Consider the following 21,915-nt stretch of genomic DNA (forward strand, 5'->3'; position numbering starts at 1 on the left):
ATTACGGGCGACCCAAAGGTAAAGTGTTAATTGTTTTGGCAAAAATAAGCGCTCTTTGACGAGCTCGCGTTGGATCGCCAGCGCCGTCGGCCGCAGCGTCCGCCTAGCTAGGCCTACCGGCCCTATCACTGGTTGTTGGCGGAGCCGTCAGTAGACAACGCGCCGTTGTGAAGTGTTCCGTCACTCGCAGGTGCATAATTTTATCGACAGTATTCGCGTAAAGCGAAGCAGTGTTGTGCAGAGTTGTTTGGATTGTGTTTCTCGATGTGGATATGAAGTGAAGCTGGGGGGCTGTATCTGGGCGGAGCTTACGCGCCGCTCAATCTTAAATTAAATTATGAGGTTTTACGTGCCAAAACCACTTTCTGATTATGAGGCACGCCGTAGTGGAGGGCTCCGGAAATTTCGACCACCTGGGGATCTTTAACGTGCGCCTAAATCTAAGTACACGGGTGTTTTTCGCATTTCGCCTCCATCGAAATGCGGCCGCCACGGCCGGGATTCGATCCCGCGACCTCGTGCTCAGCAGCCCAACACCATAGCCACTGAGCAACCATGGCGGGTACCGCTCAATCTTTCGGATGCACGCACCGTGTGCCCCGAATCGTCGTATGCCGCATGCCGGAGCATGTGGCGCCGCACGTCGGATCGGACGCCGAATCGTGAGCAACAGTCCGGTCCGCGGTCGCAATCGTTACCGACAGAGAAAGCGCGCTAAAGATTTGTTTCGATGTTCCACGACAGGCGCCACGGAGCGGCGCGGTGTGACGCGGCGTAGCCGACCTGGCGTGACGTAGCGCAACCACCGCGCGCGCGCCGGGTCACGTCGAAGTGTATTGGTGCCTTTAGGCGTGCCGGCAGAAGTCGCGGGGCGCGGTTGCGCTGAACTTAGCATCGCAAGTTGGCGGCTCGACGCAATCATATTTAATCGATCATGTTTTTACTAATGAAAACAACGTGTCATTGTTTCGCATTATTGGCGGCGCCTCCAGGACACCAAAGCGGCAACGGGGATATCAAAGCTAGAAGCCGGACTGGTCCGTGGGTTGGGGCTCGCAGAGGCCTGCGCGTGCCAGGGTAGTATAAGATCGGCTGTCCGCTATCGCGGACAGCCAATAGAGAGTTTTATGTTGAATTCCAATGGCAGATCCAGATCAAGTTTTTCTGCTCTGTATGGAGCAATCGTATTCCAATGGCAGAATGGGAGCGTGAGCTGTGTGTTCCAATGGCAGATTGGGACCAGCCGCTGATCCCGGATTGCTCCGTGGAGCAAAAATATTTGCTCCGCCGAAATCGGCAGATTTGACCGGAAGTCCTCGTGACGTATTTCCTTCACCCGCCTCTGCTTCCTGTCACGGTCGCATGTTTCCGGTCGCGGGCAGCTATGGACGACATGGAAAACGTGGACGCCGCTTCGCGCCGTGCGATTTTGTTCGCGCTCCTAGACAGCTCCGACTCAGACAGTACAATTTCCAAGTCGAGTGATGATTCTTCTGACACGGACAGTGAAATGGGGTGGTGGGTGGCGTTTCCAAGCGCTTGTTACTCTCTCTATTCTAGCGCCCTCTCCCTTGATTTTCCTGTACTAAGTGCTCCCGCGGGAGCACACGCATTCCCTTCGCAGATATGGTGTGAGCAGATGAGAGTGATCTCAGTCGGAGCGACGCGCTCCGTTCGTGATCCGGCCGAGCGCTCGCGATCTACCATTGGAATTCAACATTAGAATAGGGGCCCCAAACGTTTTGGTGCCCCAAAGAAATAGCGTCGAAGCCACTGCGCATGCGCAAGAAGCAAACTCCGTTTGGGTTTTGCGTTGAGAACGCTATTTAGAGGGAGCCCAAATAGCGGCCCCAAAAGCTTTGCGTCGGAAAACATGGCGGCACCCATCGAAGCGACGGCTCTAACCTAGCACAAAAACTGGGTTCGATTCGCGGTAACGCGTGAAGTTCGCAAGCTAGGAGAAGTGAGTGCGGTTATCGCTTTTTCTCAACTAGCGTGTGTTATGAAGATTGACTCATTAGACGCCGCTGATTTTGAATTCGATTGTGGATGTTATGGCTCGTAGGCCTAACACAGCTAAGCTTGGCTTGTGAAGGCTAGTAAAGTTGGTTTGCTCAAAACTAAGCGCAACTAATTGTTTGCTGCTTACAGAGAATAACCTCTAAATTGTAATTAAACGCGAATACACGCAAGTAAAAATTATTATTCCTATCATAAAATGGTATATTTTATTTAATTATATCTAATAGTTTTTCTTTGACGCCGTAGTGGCACTGTCAGCGCAAGACGCTATCCGTAAACGTCAAACCCCATTCTAAAGCTCTTCACTCCTACGTGCCCCAACGCTAACACCCGCAAAGCTCATTGGGGCCCCAAACTATTGGGGCCCCTATTCTAAAAATCCCTAATGTTTTATGCGAACACCCCCAGGCACGCTTCGGCCTCTGCGGCCCCAACCCACGGGCCGCCCGGCTTCCAGCTTTGATCCCCCCACTACCGCTTGGGTGCCCCGGAGATCCTGCGCCGCCTGCTTTAACATAACCTCAGGTGCTCTCCTGAGGCCTCCGTTTGCCGGTTACATGTGCCCTCCTGGAGCAGTGCTTGTAAAAAATCCGATCTATCGTCGCGACGAAAAAAGCGACCCGCGACTTATAAAACACCAGCCAGAACATTGTCCCTTCAGACACAGCAATCACCAAGCGGCGTCCGAGCCCACTGCCTCTCCGCGCGGGCAGCCAGCGGCGGAGCGTATAAACCAACTCGACCGAACTCCGCAATGCCGGCATGTCTAGGGGACATACGAATACAACGCACAACAAACCTCCTCCGTAGTGCCTAGGCTGAGTCATATATTCAAGGAGCAAAAGCCCCCAGATTTTCTCTCTCGCGCCCGCTCTTACTCGCGCCTGCGCAGAAACGTCGAGCTCCGTCAAAAGTGGCACGCCCCGCTGTATCTACGGGCAATTCTAAATACGCTGCCCCGGGCCCGCTTGATAGCCCATAATTGGTCGTGTAGTTCTGAGCTAGTCAGAGCGCTTAGCCATCGCTCCTCGAGAAGGTCCGGTTCTATCTTGTCCTCTACATATACAGATCTGTGTGCACTTCCATAAGATGTGTGCCATGTCTGCGTGTTCGTGTTTGCAGAGCTTGCAGCTCGCGTATGGATATTGTGTTGAATTTATTCTGTTTAAGTGTACTGGGTTTCGGAACGTTCTGCTTTGCAATCTTCTCCAATCTTTTTCTTGAGACCTGTCGAGTTGTTTGTGAAATTGTGGGTATGCTTCTCTTTGTTTCGTGTAGTGTGCCAGTATGTCGTGGTACGTGACCAGTCTGTCCCTGTCGTCTTTTATAGCTTCTTCGTCGTCGTCGCCTCCTCCGTCTTCTCCATCGCCTCCGCCGCAGTCCTTCCCCCTTCCCCGGCGGTTGCGGGGTGTTGGGCCGTCACTGTCCGTGCCGCGGTGGGTTAGTTTTCGCGCGACTCGGTGGGCCTTCTCGTTGAGGATGGGAGAGGCATTCATGGTAACTTCTCCCATATGTGCCGGGATCCATTTGAGGTATTTGGGTGTAATTGTGCCGTTCTTAAAGTCTCCTGCTCTGCGGTTCAGGATTTTGGCCGCCTCGGTGGAGGACCAGCACTTTGTGAAATTCCTAATAGCCGTCTTGTAGTCGCTGACTATTGTTCTGTATTGTTGCCCACCACTGATTACAGCCAATGCGATTGCCGTTTCTTCCGCTGCCTCCGACGATCTGGCACTTACGGAGCCCGCACTCACGGTCTTTCCTTTCGTGCATACGACCGCCATAGCGAAGAGGGAGTTACCTTTGTCAGCGCCGACACCACCATTGTCGTCCCGGTTTCGGGCGTACCGCGCGGTTCTACGAAGAGCACCACCCCCTGCCGCGCGCCGTGGTTTTTGAGAATCGTTTCCGTGCGGCATTTTCTTCTCTCGACATTGTGCACGGGGTGCATGTTCTTCGGGATATTTTCCGTGTTAATTGCGGCTCGGACGTCTGGGTGAACCTGCATCTTGGGGCCGTTCATTCCGTGGTAGTTTATGCCGATCTTTTCCATGATTTCTCTGCCCGCTATGGTTCCGGAGAGTCTTTCGAGTTGCGTTATCCTCTGTGCTTCTGCGATTTCGTCCAGCGTGTTATGCACCCCGAGTTGTAGTAACCTTTCGTTTTTTGTGTATTGGGGGAGACCCAGTGCTGTTCTGTGCGCTTTTCTAATGAGCGCGTCGATCTTGTCTTTCTCGGCCTTGTTCCAGTGGACAAATGCCGCCACGTACGCGACGTGGCTGATCGCGAAGGCCTGAACGAGCCGTACGACGTTCCTTTCTTTAATGCCCCTCCTGTTGTTGGAGACTCTATGTATTATCCGAATGGTCGGCGTGGCTTTCTTTTCCAGGCGTGTTATAGTTTCCGTGTTTGTTCCCCTGGCTTCGATCCAGAGACCCAGGACTCTAACCTTTTGGACCATGGGTATCTCCGTGCCTTTCCACTGGACCGATTTTAATGAAATTTGTTGCATTTGAGAGACAAAGTTAAATTCTAGTGACTGTTGGAAGCGGAATTTCAATTTAGGGCCTGAATTTCTTTAACAATTTTCGGAAATTCGAGAGTTTGAAAAAAATACAAGCACGAAGTTTACAAATTAATAGCTTTGAATCAAGAACAGATATCGTGGCTCTATAAACGGCATCCATTAGATCATTCAAAACAGACAAATTCAATGTCCATTTATAGCTTACGTGAATTCGTTACGTTGTGTACAAGCGCCCTGCAAAAGCTGTATTCTCATATTACCAAATTTTTTTTTTGAGATTCATGTGTAAAATATCAATTTTGTCCGCTTTAGATGTACTATTAAATGCAGTTCCCAGAATTGTGATATAAATTTTCATTGCTGAGTTAGAGTTGTAAACTTGATAGTATCGTTTTCCGATAATTTTCGATTTTTCCCGATTTTTAAAAACACCTTGACGACCTAAATCAAAATTTTGAAACCTGCATTCACTAGATTCTAAGTATTTCTTTTAAAGGACCCCTTACTAGGTCTGGCCATTTTGAGCTGACAAGCGCAGAGCATACATTGCGCGATAACAATCGTGTCTGCAAAGCATTGCCTCGCTACGCGCCTCGGAAAGATCTGAAATTTCAAACCGAACGCCGTTTCCCTCTTCACTCGCGGCCGCCGCACTCCAAGCCGGGCGGTGACGCAGTCGCGCCCCTGCGCCTACGTAATCGTGTCCGCAGTGTGACGTCGCTCGTGGTGAAACGTGACTTCGAGAATTATTCAAGACATCTGTTATCTGTGCGATCTGTTGCTTGAATCGTCAATTCAAGCAACAGATCGCACAGATAACGTCAATTCAAGCAATATACCAACGGAATGTCTGCGTGTTTTGTTTTACTTCATACAGAAGCAAGAGAGGTGTACTTCCGCTTCATCTGCTTGTTCCCACGGTCGTGCGGGTACGTGCGCAGGTACCAAAAACATGCCATTTTCTACCGTGTTCCAGCGCGTGATCACACTATGCGATCCGTTTGTTCTGCTTGAGTATTCGTGTAGCACTGAATTGTACCGCTAGTCATGTTTTCTTGTGCACAGCGCGCAAAATCGTGCGCTGTGCGAACGAGACAACAGCTCGCGCGCGGCGCCATCGGCGGAAGTGCATAGCACAAAAAAAAGCGAGGAGCAAAAAAAAAAAAGAAAATGAAGGCGGGGCTTGTGACCTATGCGTCACGTGATCCTCGAGGTCCAGTATGGGAGAACGCGGGGAAGGAATTTCGTTTGCGTAGGCTAAACCGGGGCAAGTGGAAAGCGCATCTTGCTTGGCAGTGGAGCCCGCCTGCTGAAATCATGGGTTCGCCGGCACTGAAATATTTCTACCTATTTGAAAAAAAATTGCGGCAGAATGCTCCCTAAAAGACACGTAACAACTTCCAGCGTATAACCAAATTTTGCTATGGGGCCTGGTGAGGGGCCCTTTAAATGCAACAAACCTCAGCAAATTTGGTGCAGTGGTTGCCGAGAAAAACTAATTCTCTTTGGATAGGAGCACCTGAGCTAAAGCTTCCTCTTAAGCGTCACCTTTAAGAGTGGAACACGATAGCATTCAAAGATCCCCGACCGCTTCTCAAGCTTCCGGCAGCTGCAGCTTATGTATAACCGTGATGTTTACTAGGAAACGCTGGCGGCGAACGCTATGCGCGAAGGCGTGCTTTTAATTATGGGATTGAACGTGCTAAAACCACTTTCTGATTATGAGACACGCCGTAGTGGAGGTCTCCGGAAATTTCGACCACCTGGGGTTCTTTAACGTGCACCTAAATCTAAGTACACGGGCGTTTTCGCATTTCGCCACCATCGAAATGCGGCCGCCGTGGCCGGGATTCGATCCCGCGACCCCGTGCTCAGCAGCCCAACACCATAGCCACTGAGCAACCACGGCGGGTGAGGCGAGCTCTCCGGCGAGCTTTTGATATGTTTCGCGCTTTTAGTGTTTCAGCGTGAGAAGATTTAACATACAAGGAACGCGGTGTCGGTGTTTTGTTTCATGAGATTTGTATGTGGGCTGTTATTCTCAAAATTCCGAGGAATAACATTGTAAACAATGTAATGCAAGGTATGAGCAACTTTAGTGATAAAGCTTTAGTGCCATACAGAAAATTTTTCGCTCACTGTGTGCCAACGCCGAATACGGCGCTGGACGCTGACACCGGATTTTCTGCGATACGGGGCCCTTAACGCTCTCGCTTTAAAAATAAATGTAGGAAAGGTTCTGCGTTAGCGCCACGCATGGTTTGCTCACGGTAGCAGAACAAGTGAGGAAGTGCTATGCAAGCTCCGTGTGTACATTAAGACAAATTGTGGCAACGGCGATGAGGATGTTCGCCATGTGTACATAGGCGTATCTACCGAGGGGGGGGGGCAACGGGGGCACCTTTCCTCCCCCCATTTTCAAAAGTGGGCGGGGGGCAGAGTATAGCGTTTGCCCCCCCCCCCCTCCCCTACACACACTTTTGAAAGTGGGCACTTTCGGCTGCACGCTGGAAAGTCGAACAAAATTACAGCTGAACCTAATTTTCTTTCTTAATAGAGTGAGCGCATAAGTATAATGCTTTTCTTTACTATGCATCCCCTGTTTCGACGGTAAGTCGAGCCTTCTCGGGACGCCCTGTAGCGCATGACGAGTGCGATTGGCCATACCGCCCTAACAAATGTCACCTTTCATAACTTGAATTATGCCCAGGTTTTTGGGACCGCTATTTCCGTATTCGAAAACACAATCAGCTTGGTACATTTAACCTGCGGGCGAGGGGGAGGTCCGGAGAAAGTATTACAATCAGCCGTGCCCAACGACTGGCGTGTCACACGGCATGAAATCGTTGGTTTATAAAATGCTGGAACTATTTACTCTCTGTCTATAGATAGCCTACGTGGCGTTGCAGTCTCAGTATGAGCGCTTTCGCAATAGAGGAGGCGATGCCAGTATATTAACATCATCAACAATCTAATCAAACCTCTTGTATAACTCCAATTCCATCCTGCAATCACGGCTTATCGTAGAGATGCTAGTGAAAATGACTTTGGTCGAACGCGCAGAGCTATTTCAATACCAATAGAATACTGACTTGATTTTTTTCTAAAAGAATGTGTCACTTCTAACTTTGACAATTTCATTTTCAGTAAGAGCTACATTATTACTTGTTTCCCGGCAGGAGAAAAAAACAGCAGATATTCCGTATATTGAAAAACGAGGGCCACTTTTTGGTGACATGTACCTAAAATTTGCACTGTGTAGGTTGCTTATGTGTTCTGAAAACAGTTACTGATAGTCGCTTTCTCCCAATTCCTATGCTTTATACATGGCATTTAGTTGTTTTCTCCCGGTATCCTCGGTAAAATATGCGAGGCACGGTGTTTATACTTACCCGCAGTATGAAGCAATGTTCTGAGTAACGAGCGACATAAGTTTATTCTGTGTAGGTTCATCGAAGCCTTTGTGGAAAGCTACTCATTGAAGAGTTCCAGATTGTCACAAAGCCGCTAATCTAAATGTTTCCCAGACTCCTAAAACAATAGCACAAGAGACGGCTGACATTCCGTGAAAATAGAGATAATTTGAAGAGCAATTAATGCGTTGCGAAACTTTCACTTTCCTACTTTAAATGGAAGTGTTGCCGGATTATCACTAAATCCTCATTTTTCCATGAGTGCTCGTGGATTATACGAGATTCGTAGTTTGTTCCTCTGGTGTACACGGTGAGCTAAACAAAGCATCTTGTTTATAAATGGGAGTAAATTAGGGGCATGGTATGGCCAATGTGTAAGCAATGTTCCAAATGGGTGGGTTAAATGCGCATTTTCCAGTATAATACATATGCAAGTGGTCCATAGCAATACGAGTCTGTTTTACGAGCGGTGTAAAACTTAAGATGACAGCGCTGACATAATTACTACAACTGAGGCAAAATTTTGGGAACGTAAGGGGAACAATATGCCAAGTTTATGTGCGATGGTAAATGTGTGTTAATCAAATACAGCGTTACAAAAATGTAAGCAAGTGTTCAAAAATATCACGCTGCTCCTAATAGCCAGGTTTCCCAATGTCCCAAGAGAACTCCGTGTTTCATATACTTTGAAGGAATAGGCAGCAATTTAGGTTTAACGTTTCTGGCACATTTAGAGGCGCTAAGAATAATTAATCAACCCCCATATTTTTTTTTCTACTTTTTAATGCGTGAAATATTTTTCGTCTGGCACCCTCACTAAAATAAAAGAGAGATTCGTTTTGTTTGATGACTGCAAGGACAAGTTAATGGGTGAAGTGTAGGTGAAGTTCAAATCTACGGGCTTTTGCAATAAATTACATATGCAAGCACTCTAATGAACGTGCCTAACAATCGGGAGAGAACTGAGCCCGCAGCCCTGGCAGAACTATAAAAGCCACCAAGACCAAATTTACCCAAAAATGGGGGCACGCTATGGAAACTCTCTGTGTGAAGTACGGCTGGCTCAAACACGGCCTTTGTAAAAAAGTTCTTAATTAAGTGTTAGAGCGTGTGATATGGCTGCTATCAGCTATGCTTCCCAGTGTTTGACATAGCTATACTTTACAACAGGTTTATATTTTGTGGAAAGCGGACCGGTGTTGACTTCGGGGAGGAGGACGAAAGATGGACTCTTTACGCAGACGAAGAAGAAACGAAAAACTTTATACATTATTTACAGATAGTGAATGATAGCATACACGTAGCTGCAAGAGCGCATCAGACCGACTGGGCGGCTGGAAGCGACTCTCTCTCCTCACAATGGGCTGGTTCTCCCTTTAGTCCCTTTGGCGACCCCTCGTCGGCAGGAGCCAGTTTGGCAGGTGCCTAAGTCACTCGCGTCGAATTCTTGATTCGTTGCGGAGATGGCTGGGTGCCTCTTGAAGTCCCCCTCTTCAAATCGTTGATTTGTCGCAGAAAAGTGGAAGCTCTCGTCGCCTCGCTGATATACACGTAGTGCACGTAGTATGGCAGTTCCTGTCGCCTCGATGATAGCACGTGGTGCACGTAGTATGGCAGCTCCCGTCACCTCGATGATACCTACGTGGTACACGTAGTATGGCATCTCTCGTCGTCTCGATGATAACCACGTGGTGCACGTAGTATGGCAGCTCCCGTCGCCTCGCTGATATGCACATGGTGCACGTAGTATGGCAGCTCCCGTCGCCTCGATGATAGCCACGTGGTGCACGTAATATGGCAACTCCCGTCGCCTCAGTGATAGTCACGTGGTGCACGTAGTATGACAGCTCCTGTCGCCTCGCTGATATGCACATGATGCACGTAGTATGGCAGCTCCCGTCGCCTCGATGATAGCCACGTGGTGCACGTAATATGGCAGCTCCCGTCGCCTCAATGATAGTCACGTGGTGCACGTAGTATGGCAGCTCCCGTCGCCTCGCTGATATACATGGTGCACGTAGTATGGCAGCTCCCGTCGCCTCGATGATAGCCACGTGGTGCACGTAATATGGCAGCTCCCGTCGCCTCAATGATAGTCACGTGGTGCACGTAGTATGACAGCTTCTGTCGCCTCGCTGATATGCACATGGTGCACGTAGTATGGCAGCTCCCGTCGCCTCGATGATAGCCACGTGGTGCACGTAATATGGCAGCTCCCGTCGCCTCAATGATAGTCACGTGGTGCACGTAGTATGACAGCTCCTGTCGCCTCGCTGATATGCACATGATGCACGTAGTATGGCAGCTCCCGTCACCTCGATGATACCCACGTGGTGCACGTAATATGACAGCTCCCGTCGCCTCAATGATAGCCAAGTGATGCACGTAGCATGACAGCTCCCATGGCCTCGATGATAGTCACGTGGTGCACGTAGTACGGCAGCTGCCGTCGCCTCGATGATAGCCACGTGTTATGGCACAACAACTGGGGACATGGTAACTGCAATAGGCGACAAAATTTTTACGTTCCTGGTCCAGTTAGAAGCGTTGTAAGTAATTACTGATAGGAAAAAATAGGAAATTCCCTATTTACAGGCGTCATAACATGTTCCAACTGGGTTTTAGCGATGTCCTCGGTGAACTAAACAAGACATTCTGTTTATAATTGGCGAAAAACAAGGGTACGTTCTTCGCAATATGTAGGTAAACTTCAAAGACAGGGAACTAATTATGACATTTGCAGTAATTAAGCATGCAAGTGATCCGGAGTTTTATGCATGTGTTTTGCGAACGGAGAATTTATCTTGCTGCCCTGGGATAACTGTGAACTCAACAGATATCAAACCTAGCGGAAATTGAGATGGGTGGGTCGGCAGCAAGGAAGGTAGGACGTTATGGTGAATGTTATGGCAAAGTAACGTGTGCAGCAGCGGCGTAGCCAGAAATTTCGTTCGAGAGAGGGGGGGGAGCTCACATTCCAGCTCGGCCTTCTCCTTATAGAATTTGTTGATAGATCAAATACATGAATAATAACTGCACAGCCATTGCCAAAGATGCTGAAAACGAATTCTTGAACGCTACGTGCTGTCAAGAAAAGTGAAATATGTATTTTTTCGTAAAAGATTATACTGGTATGTCCCAAAAATACTCCCCAAAATAACTCATATCAACGCTTCCATGCTTTTTGTCGATTTAATAAGTAAAGAAAATATCACACGAACTTCAGAACAATATCAGTTCGAAACCAGCAAAGCAGTGCATGCCGCTGATATGAAAAATGTAAGGGCCCTGAAATGAACAAATTGAGAACAAATATTTCAATGAAACTTTGTCATTCAAGAATCTTGCTGACATTTTTGAACATATCCAACGGCCAGGAAAAAATCTCATTGGCGCTATCCTGTGTTTCAATGTATTGCGCAGGAGCAGCTGTCACCGGTCGTGTATTGAAATTGCACCAAAATTATAGTCGCAACAGAGAGCACATATAAAGAGCAGGAGTTCTGCAAAATATACGACGGCGATTCAAATGAAAGTGAGGCAGTGCGAATATATGGTAAAGGGGGTACTTTATTTCAAAGTAGTCTCCATGAGCATTTAGACATTTGTCCCACTGACTAACGAGTCGCGTGATTCCCTTCTCATAAAACTCCTTGGGTTGCTGCTTTAAAAAATCTGTAACTGACTCTTTCACGTCATCGTCCAACATGAATCTGGTTCCCTTGAGCTGTTTCTTCAATTGCCTCAAAATGTGGAAGTCGCAAAGCCACAGGTCTTGGCCGTTTCCCATTTGAACTTTGCCAGTTTTGTTTTAGCCACATCAGCTACGTGGGGACGGGCATTGTCGTGGAGCAAGATGATCCCATTCGGCAATTTTCCACGTCGTTTGTTCTTGAGTGCGACACGCAGCCAAATCCGGCGTTTCACAGTGTCGGAAATGATTGATATCCTCTCCAAGTTTAGCAAATTCGATCAGTTATGGCTCCTGACTATCGAAAAAAAAAAGTCATCACCTTTCCAGCGGAAATGACGGCCTTTGCTTTCTCAGGGGGTGGTGAATTCGAATGTTTCCAGTGTGAACTTTGCAGTCGTGTTTCAGGCTCGTAGTAGCGGCACCATGATTCGTCCCCGATCACAATTGCAGACAGGAAGTCGTCATCCTTTTGTGTTACCGGATCAAATGAGTCAAGGCTGCACCGAACCTCTCCGCCTTCTGGCGGTGGTTCAAAATCTTGGGCAACCCTCGCGCATACAAGAGCCAATAAACGAGATGTTCATGAATTATGGTGTGAACCGAACCGTGACTGATGTTGACATGCTTTGCCAGTTCATCGATCCTTATGCTTCGTTCTTGTTTAATCAGCTCATCAACCTTTGCAATTGCGTTGGGGGTGATTACACGGTGCCCTTGGCCAGGTCTTGGATAGTCTTTGCAACCTTCTTGTACTTCTTCGAACCGTTTGCTCCAATGCTTCACAGTGGCCAATGAAACACAATGTTCAACGTACATGACAGCCATACGGCGACTAATTTCTTTTTGGGAAATGCCTTCAGCTGTCATAAACCTTACGGCACCACGCTCTTCAAGTTTTGGAGCGTCCATTTTGTCACGCAGTCATGCTCAACCCAGTGTATGAGAGCATTAAAGAACATTTATCTTCACACCTGCGAGTCACTTTTGTAAATGAGAGATGCCTGTGTGCTATGCACATGCCTTGCAGATAATGAACTGAACCATTATTGCGCGGGGTGGGTCGGCTCACTTTCACCCTCGTACATTAGAAATGCGAAGATACAGCTTGATAAGGGGACAAAATAGTGTCACTGGAAACAAATTAAGTTCAGTGCACGTACACACAAAACCTCGGAACAAGATAATTAAATATACGTATAAGTCTCCAATAAATCTACGTATCTAAGAAAAAGTCACAGTATATAATGCGTCAAACAAGGCAAATACACGCGTCGCACAACGACAGATTCACAAACCACCGAATCCTAAGGCCCGCCTTCCTCCCTCCACTCTCCTGATCTATCGAGCGCGACGGAAGGGGGCGCACTTCCTCCCCGCTTTTCTGGCGGCTGGCTTGAGATTTTGTGGCAAATGGATGTGCTTTTCGGGGCTCCGTGGCACCGACGAAATCATCAGTTTTTGTGCATGCTTTGAGCTTGCTTCTGTTTTTGATTTGCCGTTTTTTTGCCTTTAAATTGTAATTGGGTGTTTCTTTTTTCCTTCTTTTTGTCTCTCGTATTTCGTGTGCGCGGGTGTGTTTCGTGTACACTTGGTTTTGCAGGATGGTTAGAGCGCCCTTTCGCGCCATGTGCTTCAACACGTGCAGCCAGATGAGATGTTGAGTTATTAGAGAGACTAATAGCTACTAGTAACAGTCGAGACTACTAATAGTTGAGCTGACCACTAATAGACTACTAATAGTTGACTAATAGTTGAGACTAATAGCTATTAGTGGTTTTACTGTGCGTGTTTTGGTAGGAAAGTGAGAGCGTGGCTGCGTGGTTGAGCGCGTGCGAGAGCGTGTCATATCTTAGGTCTCCGCAGCATTGATTGCTTTTGAAACAGTGGTGAGAATTGCTTTGCAACATTTTGAGGATTTCGATTCTGTGCGTATTGGCTTTTGCTAAAGGCACGTGCTCTGCATTATTATAGTATTTGCATCAGAAAAAGCCGTGCAATACATGGCAAGAAAGCTGGGAAAGCAGGCAGTGCGTGGGGGGTCCCTCAAGGCAGATGAGGGGATGGATGACAATGGAGAGGGAATCGTGTCAACCGGCACACACTGTGATGTCGATACTAGGCTGCAGAAAATGGAGGCATTCCAGGAAGAGCTTGTCAAACAGGTGGACCAGCTCAGAAATGAGCTAAACAGGGAGCATGATGCATGGACGGTAGTTGAAAAAAGACTTGAAGTAGCCGAGAAAAAACTGAACAGGGCCACCATTGTGAACGGGAATGTGCGTGACAATGGAAGGCAGTCCCCCGACGTGACAGGAGAGGGAGTGCTAGCAAAGTACATGGAATGCGTGCAACATGGTGAAGGGTTAGCTGAAAAGAGCGACACCTACCTTGAGGCCACCACGTGGAAAACGGAGGGGCACAGGGGACAATGCCCCTTGTCGAGTCCAAATCACGCGGAAAAGGACAAATGGCCGCGGGCAGAGGTAGGAGAGAGTGAAAGGGTGATTATCGCCGGCGACTCAAACCTGGCTGGGTGCTCAGAAGCAATTGTGGAGAAGGTGAAAGGCAATAAGAGTGGCGGTAGGGACACTTCCAGGGCAGACACTGGGTTTTGTCATGGAGCGAGCAAAAAGAAAGTTTGTGGAAAATGCCCACGTGTGCAACTTTGTCACAGTAGCAGGTGGGCTAAATGACGTCCTAAACAGGAAAGGGACAACACTAGCCCAGTGCTAGACAAAGGGGGTGGGCAACGTGCGCGAGCTATCCCCTCAGATGCAGATTGTGGTGTGCACGGTGCTGGAGGTGCCTGTACGTGACAGTCACATACAAAGGGCCATAGTGGCTGCTAATGAGACGATATGGAAAATAAGCTGAGAGAAAAAACTTTCAAGGTTGTCGAAGTAAACAGGGAAGTGAGAAGGTGGGGTTTTTAAACGAGACGGGATCCACTTCAATTACAGGCTGGCACGAGACGTGGGCTGGCGACTTGGTGGTCACGCTGTTGCTTTTCTAGGTGGCCCACAGGCACTTAGGAGGGCAGAGTAGGTAGCAATGAAGAAGGTCCCCTAGGGGAACCTCAGGAGAGCATTGCCGTCGATAACAGAAAAAGGAGGAAAGCAAGAAAGAGAGCTCGCCATGCAATATGCTACATATAAACATGCAGGGCGGCAGAAGAAAGGTAAAAATGGGCAGAGATTGAGGAGCAGTTTAAATAGAGAACAAATAGGAGTGTATGCGGTGACAGAAACGCACCTTAGAGACTCAGAAAAGCACCAGTGATTGAGAATGATGTTTGCGAAGGGTGCAGCAGAACTAAGTCGCAAAGAAAGGGAGAGGGAGTTGCCCTAAGTGTGAAGGGCAGATCACGTGCGAAGTGGGAAACAGGCAATCAACCATTAATTACTGTCTGATGACAGAAGGAACTCATGATAAGTTGAGAGAAATTGTCATTGATGAGGAATGGTATAGCAGCATAGGGAGTAACCATAAACGCATCATTTTGAAAATGGGATATGTAGTTGGGAAAGAGAGCAAGGAGTGCGAAATGGCCAGTACGAATCTGAATGCTGAACAAATAACAGATGTCGTCACTAGAGTCGAGGAAGAACTTGGCAAGTGGCCAAATAAAGAGTGGCGATATAGTGAGCTTCGAAGTGTAATAATGACAGAAATACAGAAAGAGAAACATGTTCGTTGGAAAGGAAAAAAAGAAACCGAAAAGCTGGTGGAACAGGGAGATATGAGAAGTGATCACCGAACGACAGAAAGCATCCCAAGAGCATAGGCAGGCAAAGAAGGCGCAGTTGCCGCAGGATGAAGTAACCAGTAAATGGGAAATATACCGGGAGAAAAAGTCTATGGTTCAAATACTGGTGCAAGCAAAATTAAAAGCTGAAAGTGAACGTTAGTTGTCAGAAATACGTGAGAAAAAGAAGGCCGCACCTAGAATATATTGGAACCACATAAAATTATTGGGCAGGAAGTCAACAATACAACAACATATCCTAGATAAAGATGAAAACAGATTGGAAGGAGAAGCGGCAATAAATTACATCCGAAAAATAACAGCCGAATCTTCCCAAGGCAATGCCGACGTTTTATTTGAAGAAAAAGAGAGTATGAAAGAGACCCAGGTGGAAAAGGAGCTGGTGCTGACAAATTTAAACTGGAAGAAAGCGGAAGAGAAAATTCCTAAGCGCACAGCCACAGGGCTAGACAAGGTTCCCGATAGGCTGATTAGTGAACTAGGACCAAAAAGTAAGGAAACTCTGGTGAAGGCAGTGGAAAAAAACTTTAAAAGACAGACGAATACGAGACAGTTGGAGACAAAGTAGAATGAATTGAATTTATAAAGGCAAGGGGCAGAAAGATAGAATTCACTCGTAAGACCGTTGACCACTACATCGGTAATATACAGGCTAGCAATGCAGGCAATCAAATTAAAGCTTCAAGCACGGGCAGAGAATAATGGCATTTTGGGAGAACTTCAGAATGGCTTCAGAATAGGTAGGCCTTTAGATGATAACTTATTTGTTCTTACTCAGTGTATTGAAATATCAAAAGTAGAAAGCAGACCGTTATATGTGGCCTTTTTAGAAATTACAGGAGCCTATGACAAGTAGACCGCAACATTTTGTGGGATATTCTGGAAGGGGAAGGCTTAGGTGATGATTGTCTACAGCTTTTGAGAGAGATTTACCTTGAAAATACCGTTTGCGTTGAATGGGAAGAGATTATGAGCGAGGAGAAAGTTCATATCAACAAGTGACTGAGGCAAGGGTGCCCTTTATCTCCACTGCTGTTTATGTTTATGAAGTACATGGCGAGGATGGAGAGGGCGCTAGAAGGAAGTAATATCGGTTTTAATCTCTCATACAAACAGGCGGGTACAGTAGCAGAGCAGCATCTTCCAGGTTTATCTTATGCGGACGACATTGTGTTGCTAGCTAACAAGGAAAGTGATTTGAAACGTCTGGCAAGTGGCCAAATATCTGTGGACAGGAAGGTAACAATTTAGGTTTGAAATTTAGTGTTCGAAAATCAGGTGTTATGGTATTCAATGAAAACAGTGAACAGAAAGTGGAGATACAGGGCCAAGAAATACCTCGGGTAACAGAATATAAATACTTTGGTATATGGATAAACGAAGGCAATAGATATATGCAAACACAGGAAAAAAACATAACAGTAAAGGGGAAGAGAAATGCAGCCATAATGATGCACAGAGCGCTATGGGGATACGATAGGTACGAGGTCCTCCGAGGTATGTGGAAAGGTGTAATGGTTCCAGGACTTACTTTTGGAAATGCGGTTCTTTGCTTTAAATCAGGGGTACAATCAGGACTCGACGGGAGCCAAAGGTCAGTGGGTCGGCTCGCATTGGGCGCTCACTGGAAGACTACAAATGAAGCTGTGCAGGGTGATATGGGCTGGACTAGTTTTGAAGTGAGGGCAGCTCGCAGTAAAATTGAGTATGAAGAACAGCTGAGGAATATGGAAGAAAGTAAATGGGCTGGGAGAGTGTTCTGGTATCTGTACAGGAAAAACATTGATTCACAGTGGAGGAAAAGAACTAGGAAGCTTACCAGTAAGTATGCGGCCTGTAGGGTGGGCAACACAGCAACAAACAAGGTCAAGCGGAAAGTAGAGAGGCTGAAATAATCTCATGGGTGGCGGCAATGGAAAAGAAACCATTTATGATAACTCAAAGGGAAGCTCATTACTTTTCGAAGCGAGATCGAGATGCCTTAGAACACGCACCTATAAAGCGAGATATAAGAAGGAAGAAGAAGCATGTGCTTGCTGCGGTAAAGCTAGGGAAACGACGGAGCATGTCTCATTAGAATGTGAAGACGTCTACCCAGCGGTCGATTTAGGCACCACTGGCCTCCTTGAAGCCCTTGGGTTCAGCTGGAGCAGCGGTAAAGCAAACAAGTCCGCAATAGGAATTAGTAAGATGCGATTGGAGGATTGGTGGAAGTAGGGAAACTACAAAAAATGGAGACGTGGAAAAACAAAGTCCACAATGGGGGGGGGTCAGAAAATTCGGTTGTGGGAATTCGTCGTATTTTCTCGTATTTTTTTAGCCTAGGTAGGGCGTTAGGCAGTATAATAGCAAGAGCTTGGTGGTGCAATCCACCACCTCGTTCCAAAGGGGATGCTCATAACGTCATCCTCACTCCCGCATGCGACATTGAGCCGCATTCGCCGGCTCACCCTCCCACGCTTTTACACGCACATGCAACATACGGGGCGCAGCAACAATTCTATCGCCCTTCGACTTTATACGGAACCTCACGGCGACGGCAGAAATGTGGCCGAGTGTCCATATAATTGCTATCACAATAAAAAGCTTATATTGTCATATCTAACGTTCCCGTAAAGATTTCTCGCATGGAGTCGACATTCTATAAGCTTGAGAAAACTCACGGAATAATTGAAAATTCCTCATTCTTTCTGCAGCTGTACACTCTTCATAAATCTAAGGATGCAAGAAATGTAGTCAAACTAAATTTCAATGGCCAGAAATTATTGGCATCTGAAGGGGTTAGGCAGACCTCCTTGAATAACTTTGCGATCATAGGCCACCCTTCCTAACCTCAATAAGAAAAACATTGCCCCTTGAGATATGGTAAAAAAATGCACGTTTTGATCTTTTTCCTTATGTTATGGTTTTCCATTGTTTTATTTTCCGTCTCCAACCACCGCTCACACTCCCCCTTTAAGCCTTTTTTTTTGTCTCACTCTTTGTAATATGGCCTGTGTACCTACCATATAATTTTCTAGTTCTTTTCTACTACTGAGAATCTAAATTTTGTCTATACCAAAAACACCTTTGCTCTCCACGTTTCAGTCTTTTCTCAGAACACATTTTCCTTTGTGCTTTCCTACAACCTTGAATGATGCCCAATAAATGTCTCCTTGTAACCATTACATTTGCCATTTTTCCATGGACTAACCTACCTACTGCTTTTTGGAAACTTGCTTCAAACTCCTACTGTACTTCTGGTCTCAAATACAGCATGGCATTTTCGAACGTTGAGCCCTGGTAACATACGTTACCCCTTTCCACAGTGATCCGAATACTTCCTACTTGCTGTACCCCCATAATGCACTGCACAAGCTTCGTTATAGCTGCATTTCTCTTGCCTTTTGCTTTAAGTACATCAATGTCGTTACTCAAATACACTGTTCCCCCATTTATGCACTCTCCCAGATATCTTAGGCAATTGGCAATCCTGTATTTGGACGCCTTAATCTGCATTACGATGAAACACAACAAGACCCGATCTTTGTACACTAAGTGTGCATTAGATGCAAGCTGCTGAATACCACTCCGAATATCTGTTAATAAATACTCCATTCAGTATGTGTGATAGGTTAAAGCCTATTTTACTGCTCTCCAACTTCCTCTCCATTCCCCTCATGTGGATGATGAAAAAAAGAATGGTGACAATGAACAGCCTTGTTACAGACTTGTTGATACCTACCATTCCCTCCATATCTAAGGGGGTCCTGAACCACCCCTCGGGCTTGGTTAAAAAACAAAGTCCATAGATAGCATACGCTGCTGTGAACACCTCAGCCAAATTTTGCAGCCATGCGCGGCGTGGAGCTCGCAAGCGGTGTGCGAAGTCACCTTTTTCTCAAATGCTCTCTTTTCAAGAGACGCTTGCTCCCCATTCTTTTCGGGATGCTTTATTTCGTAATATAGAGCACATTCGCTTACACAGGTGCTATTGGGCAATAGCTGACATCAATCAAGAAGGGTGTTTGGATCAGTGCGCTTGTTCCTACTGTTACTGTGTATATTTATTGACGCAGTTTAATAAACAGGCTGAAGTAAGTGAAAATCTGCTTTCGAATTTCGATAATGATTATGTAGTTACAAAAGAAGCAGGCTATTGTCTGCATACACTTGGCCGCAGCCACCCGTGTAGGGATTAGACTTTGGCCACCCTGCTTATCGGTGTGTTAGCCATAACGTCTCGCTTATTAGGCTAGTTTTGAACACTCAACTAGCCTCGAACCAGGCGGAACTTAAGGTCAGGCCACACTCAAGCTTGCCAGTGCAGGCTCACTCCTGGCCGTTCCTGGCTAGACGGCTTGGCAGAGTTCACTTGATATTGAGCTACTGATAGCGGTTCAAAATGCGTAAGTCGGATGTGGCTACTATCTGTAGGTCAAGCTGGTGCAGGGCAAAGCCAGTCTGCACCACGTAGCATGGCCAGACTTGAGGTAGTTGAGGTAGTCACCAACTACCAGGTAGTTGGTGACTACCTCAACATTGACTACCTCAGTTGGTGACATTATTGTGGCGCAACTTCCAGTTGTCTGCGATGTCTGACCGGATGCGTTGAACACTGCGTTCAGTCTTTTGAGGACTTCCACATAATAATTGGAGTTCACAGTGGTTCCAGGTTCTACAAACTCGTGATGAACCAGTCCGTGGATGTCAAAGAAAAAACGATGAGCATGATCTTGATCTTTGATTTGCTCATCCTGGCTTTCTTCTGGCAAGGGGACGAGTGCGTGTGCCACTCCGATCATTGCCTTTTAGTCTCCAGGTCATATTCAATCAAATACCCAAGACTTGTCACCGGTAATGACCTTGTCCAAAAATTTTCGATCATGTTTGCATATGTTGAGGTTTTCTTGGCACATTTCAATGCGGCATGACTTTTGGTTGCCAGTGAGCACTTTTGGAACTATTTTTGCACACACCGTCCGCATGCCGATATCGCTTGTAACGATTTCATGAACTTGAGTTTTCGAATGTTTGACATGTCGGCCATTAAACGAACACTTAATCGTTGGTCTGAGTTCAACAGTTCCATCACTCGCGTCGCAATGCCAGCCGTGGTGGTTGTGGATGGCCATCCGGCACGGTCCTCGCCGTAAACCTCTTCCCGGCCTTCCAAAAAGGCCTTGTGTCACCAAAACACTTGGCGATCTGACAGAGCATGTTGTTTGTAAGCAGTTTTGAGCATGGTAACAGTTTCCGCAGCGGTCTTGCCAAGTTTCACACAAAACTTGATCGCACATCTCTATTCTAATGAGCGCTGCATTTTCACTTGCAAAAGAATAAAAAACAACTCTCACGGTCAGGCCCGTCCTACACTCTCCGATGCTCGGAGCACACTGGGCAACAGAGCGCTGCTTATCTGGGTTCCCTCACCAACAGTTTCAACCAGTTAGACCGCGCCCCGACGTACAGTCGCGTGTGTCACAATAAATTCACTGACATTACTTTCAGGACAGACCCTGTATATGGCTGTGATCTAAAAAAGGCAGAAAAAGCATTTTATCTTTGCTCTCCTGGCCAACACACGCCAGCAGTAGCATGCTGCATAGAATAGATGCTTCCCCTGCCACGGGCTGCTGTGAGAAGCCCTCTTGCCACCTCCCCTGTGTAGGTTCCAGTGTGCTAATGGAGACGAAATGAGACAGAAAGCTGCTCATCAGTGCAGTAGTTTGTCTAACTCGTACATTTGAAACATTCTTACCGCATGAGATTTATGAGGCCGCATTTTCAATAGTCCCGATTACTAGTTAGAAAAGTATTTCAGGGCTACTCCAAGCCTTGCCATGAAATCTGAACTATATTATTTCAGTATACTTCCTTTAGGAGTTCTACAATGCCCTCATTCACACCCTCATCTCTCACAGTATTCCACAAAAACTTCCTATTCACATTGTCATATGCACCAGTTAGGTCCAAGAAAGCTATATATGATGGTCTAGTGTCAGCCGTTGCTATTTCTATGCATTGCAGTAGCACAAACAGTTTATCATCTAATTTCCTGCCCTCTCTAAAGCTGCTGTGTAGTTCTTCTAATATACTCCACTCCGTTACATTCTACCCATGTCTCAAGCTCACATTTTATCTCCTGGATTGTAATCCTACATGTTATGGACATTATTACCAAGGGTTTTTACGATTTATTGTCATTTTTACCTCATGTGGCTTTGTAGATCAAATTCGTTCTGCTATGGCACCAGCTATCTGGGATTTGTTGAGGCTATGCGATGGTCCAGTGCCTTTAGCAAAGCTTCCTTGATTCCTTTCCCCAGTTCGTTCATTATATTAACAGTAGTAATTTCATCTAGCTCTTTCATTGTGTACCTAGGGACCTTGTCCTTGGTATTTTCCCAATTTTGGCTGCCAAAATCCCTAATTCTGTCAGTGTTCTCTTCTGGAACTAAGTCATCTGTGCTGATAAATGTATTTTCTATAGTTCCTTTCTTTTTCAGTGATTAGA

The sequence above is a fragment of the Dermacentor variabilis genome, chromosome 6, assembly GCF_050947875.1.
Source record: "Dermacentor variabilis isolate Ectoservices chromosome 6, ASM5094787v1, whole genome shotgun sequence".
Classification (NCBI taxonomy): Eukaryota; Metazoa; Arthropoda; class Arachnida; order Ixodida; family Ixodidae; genus Dermacentor; species Dermacentor variabilis.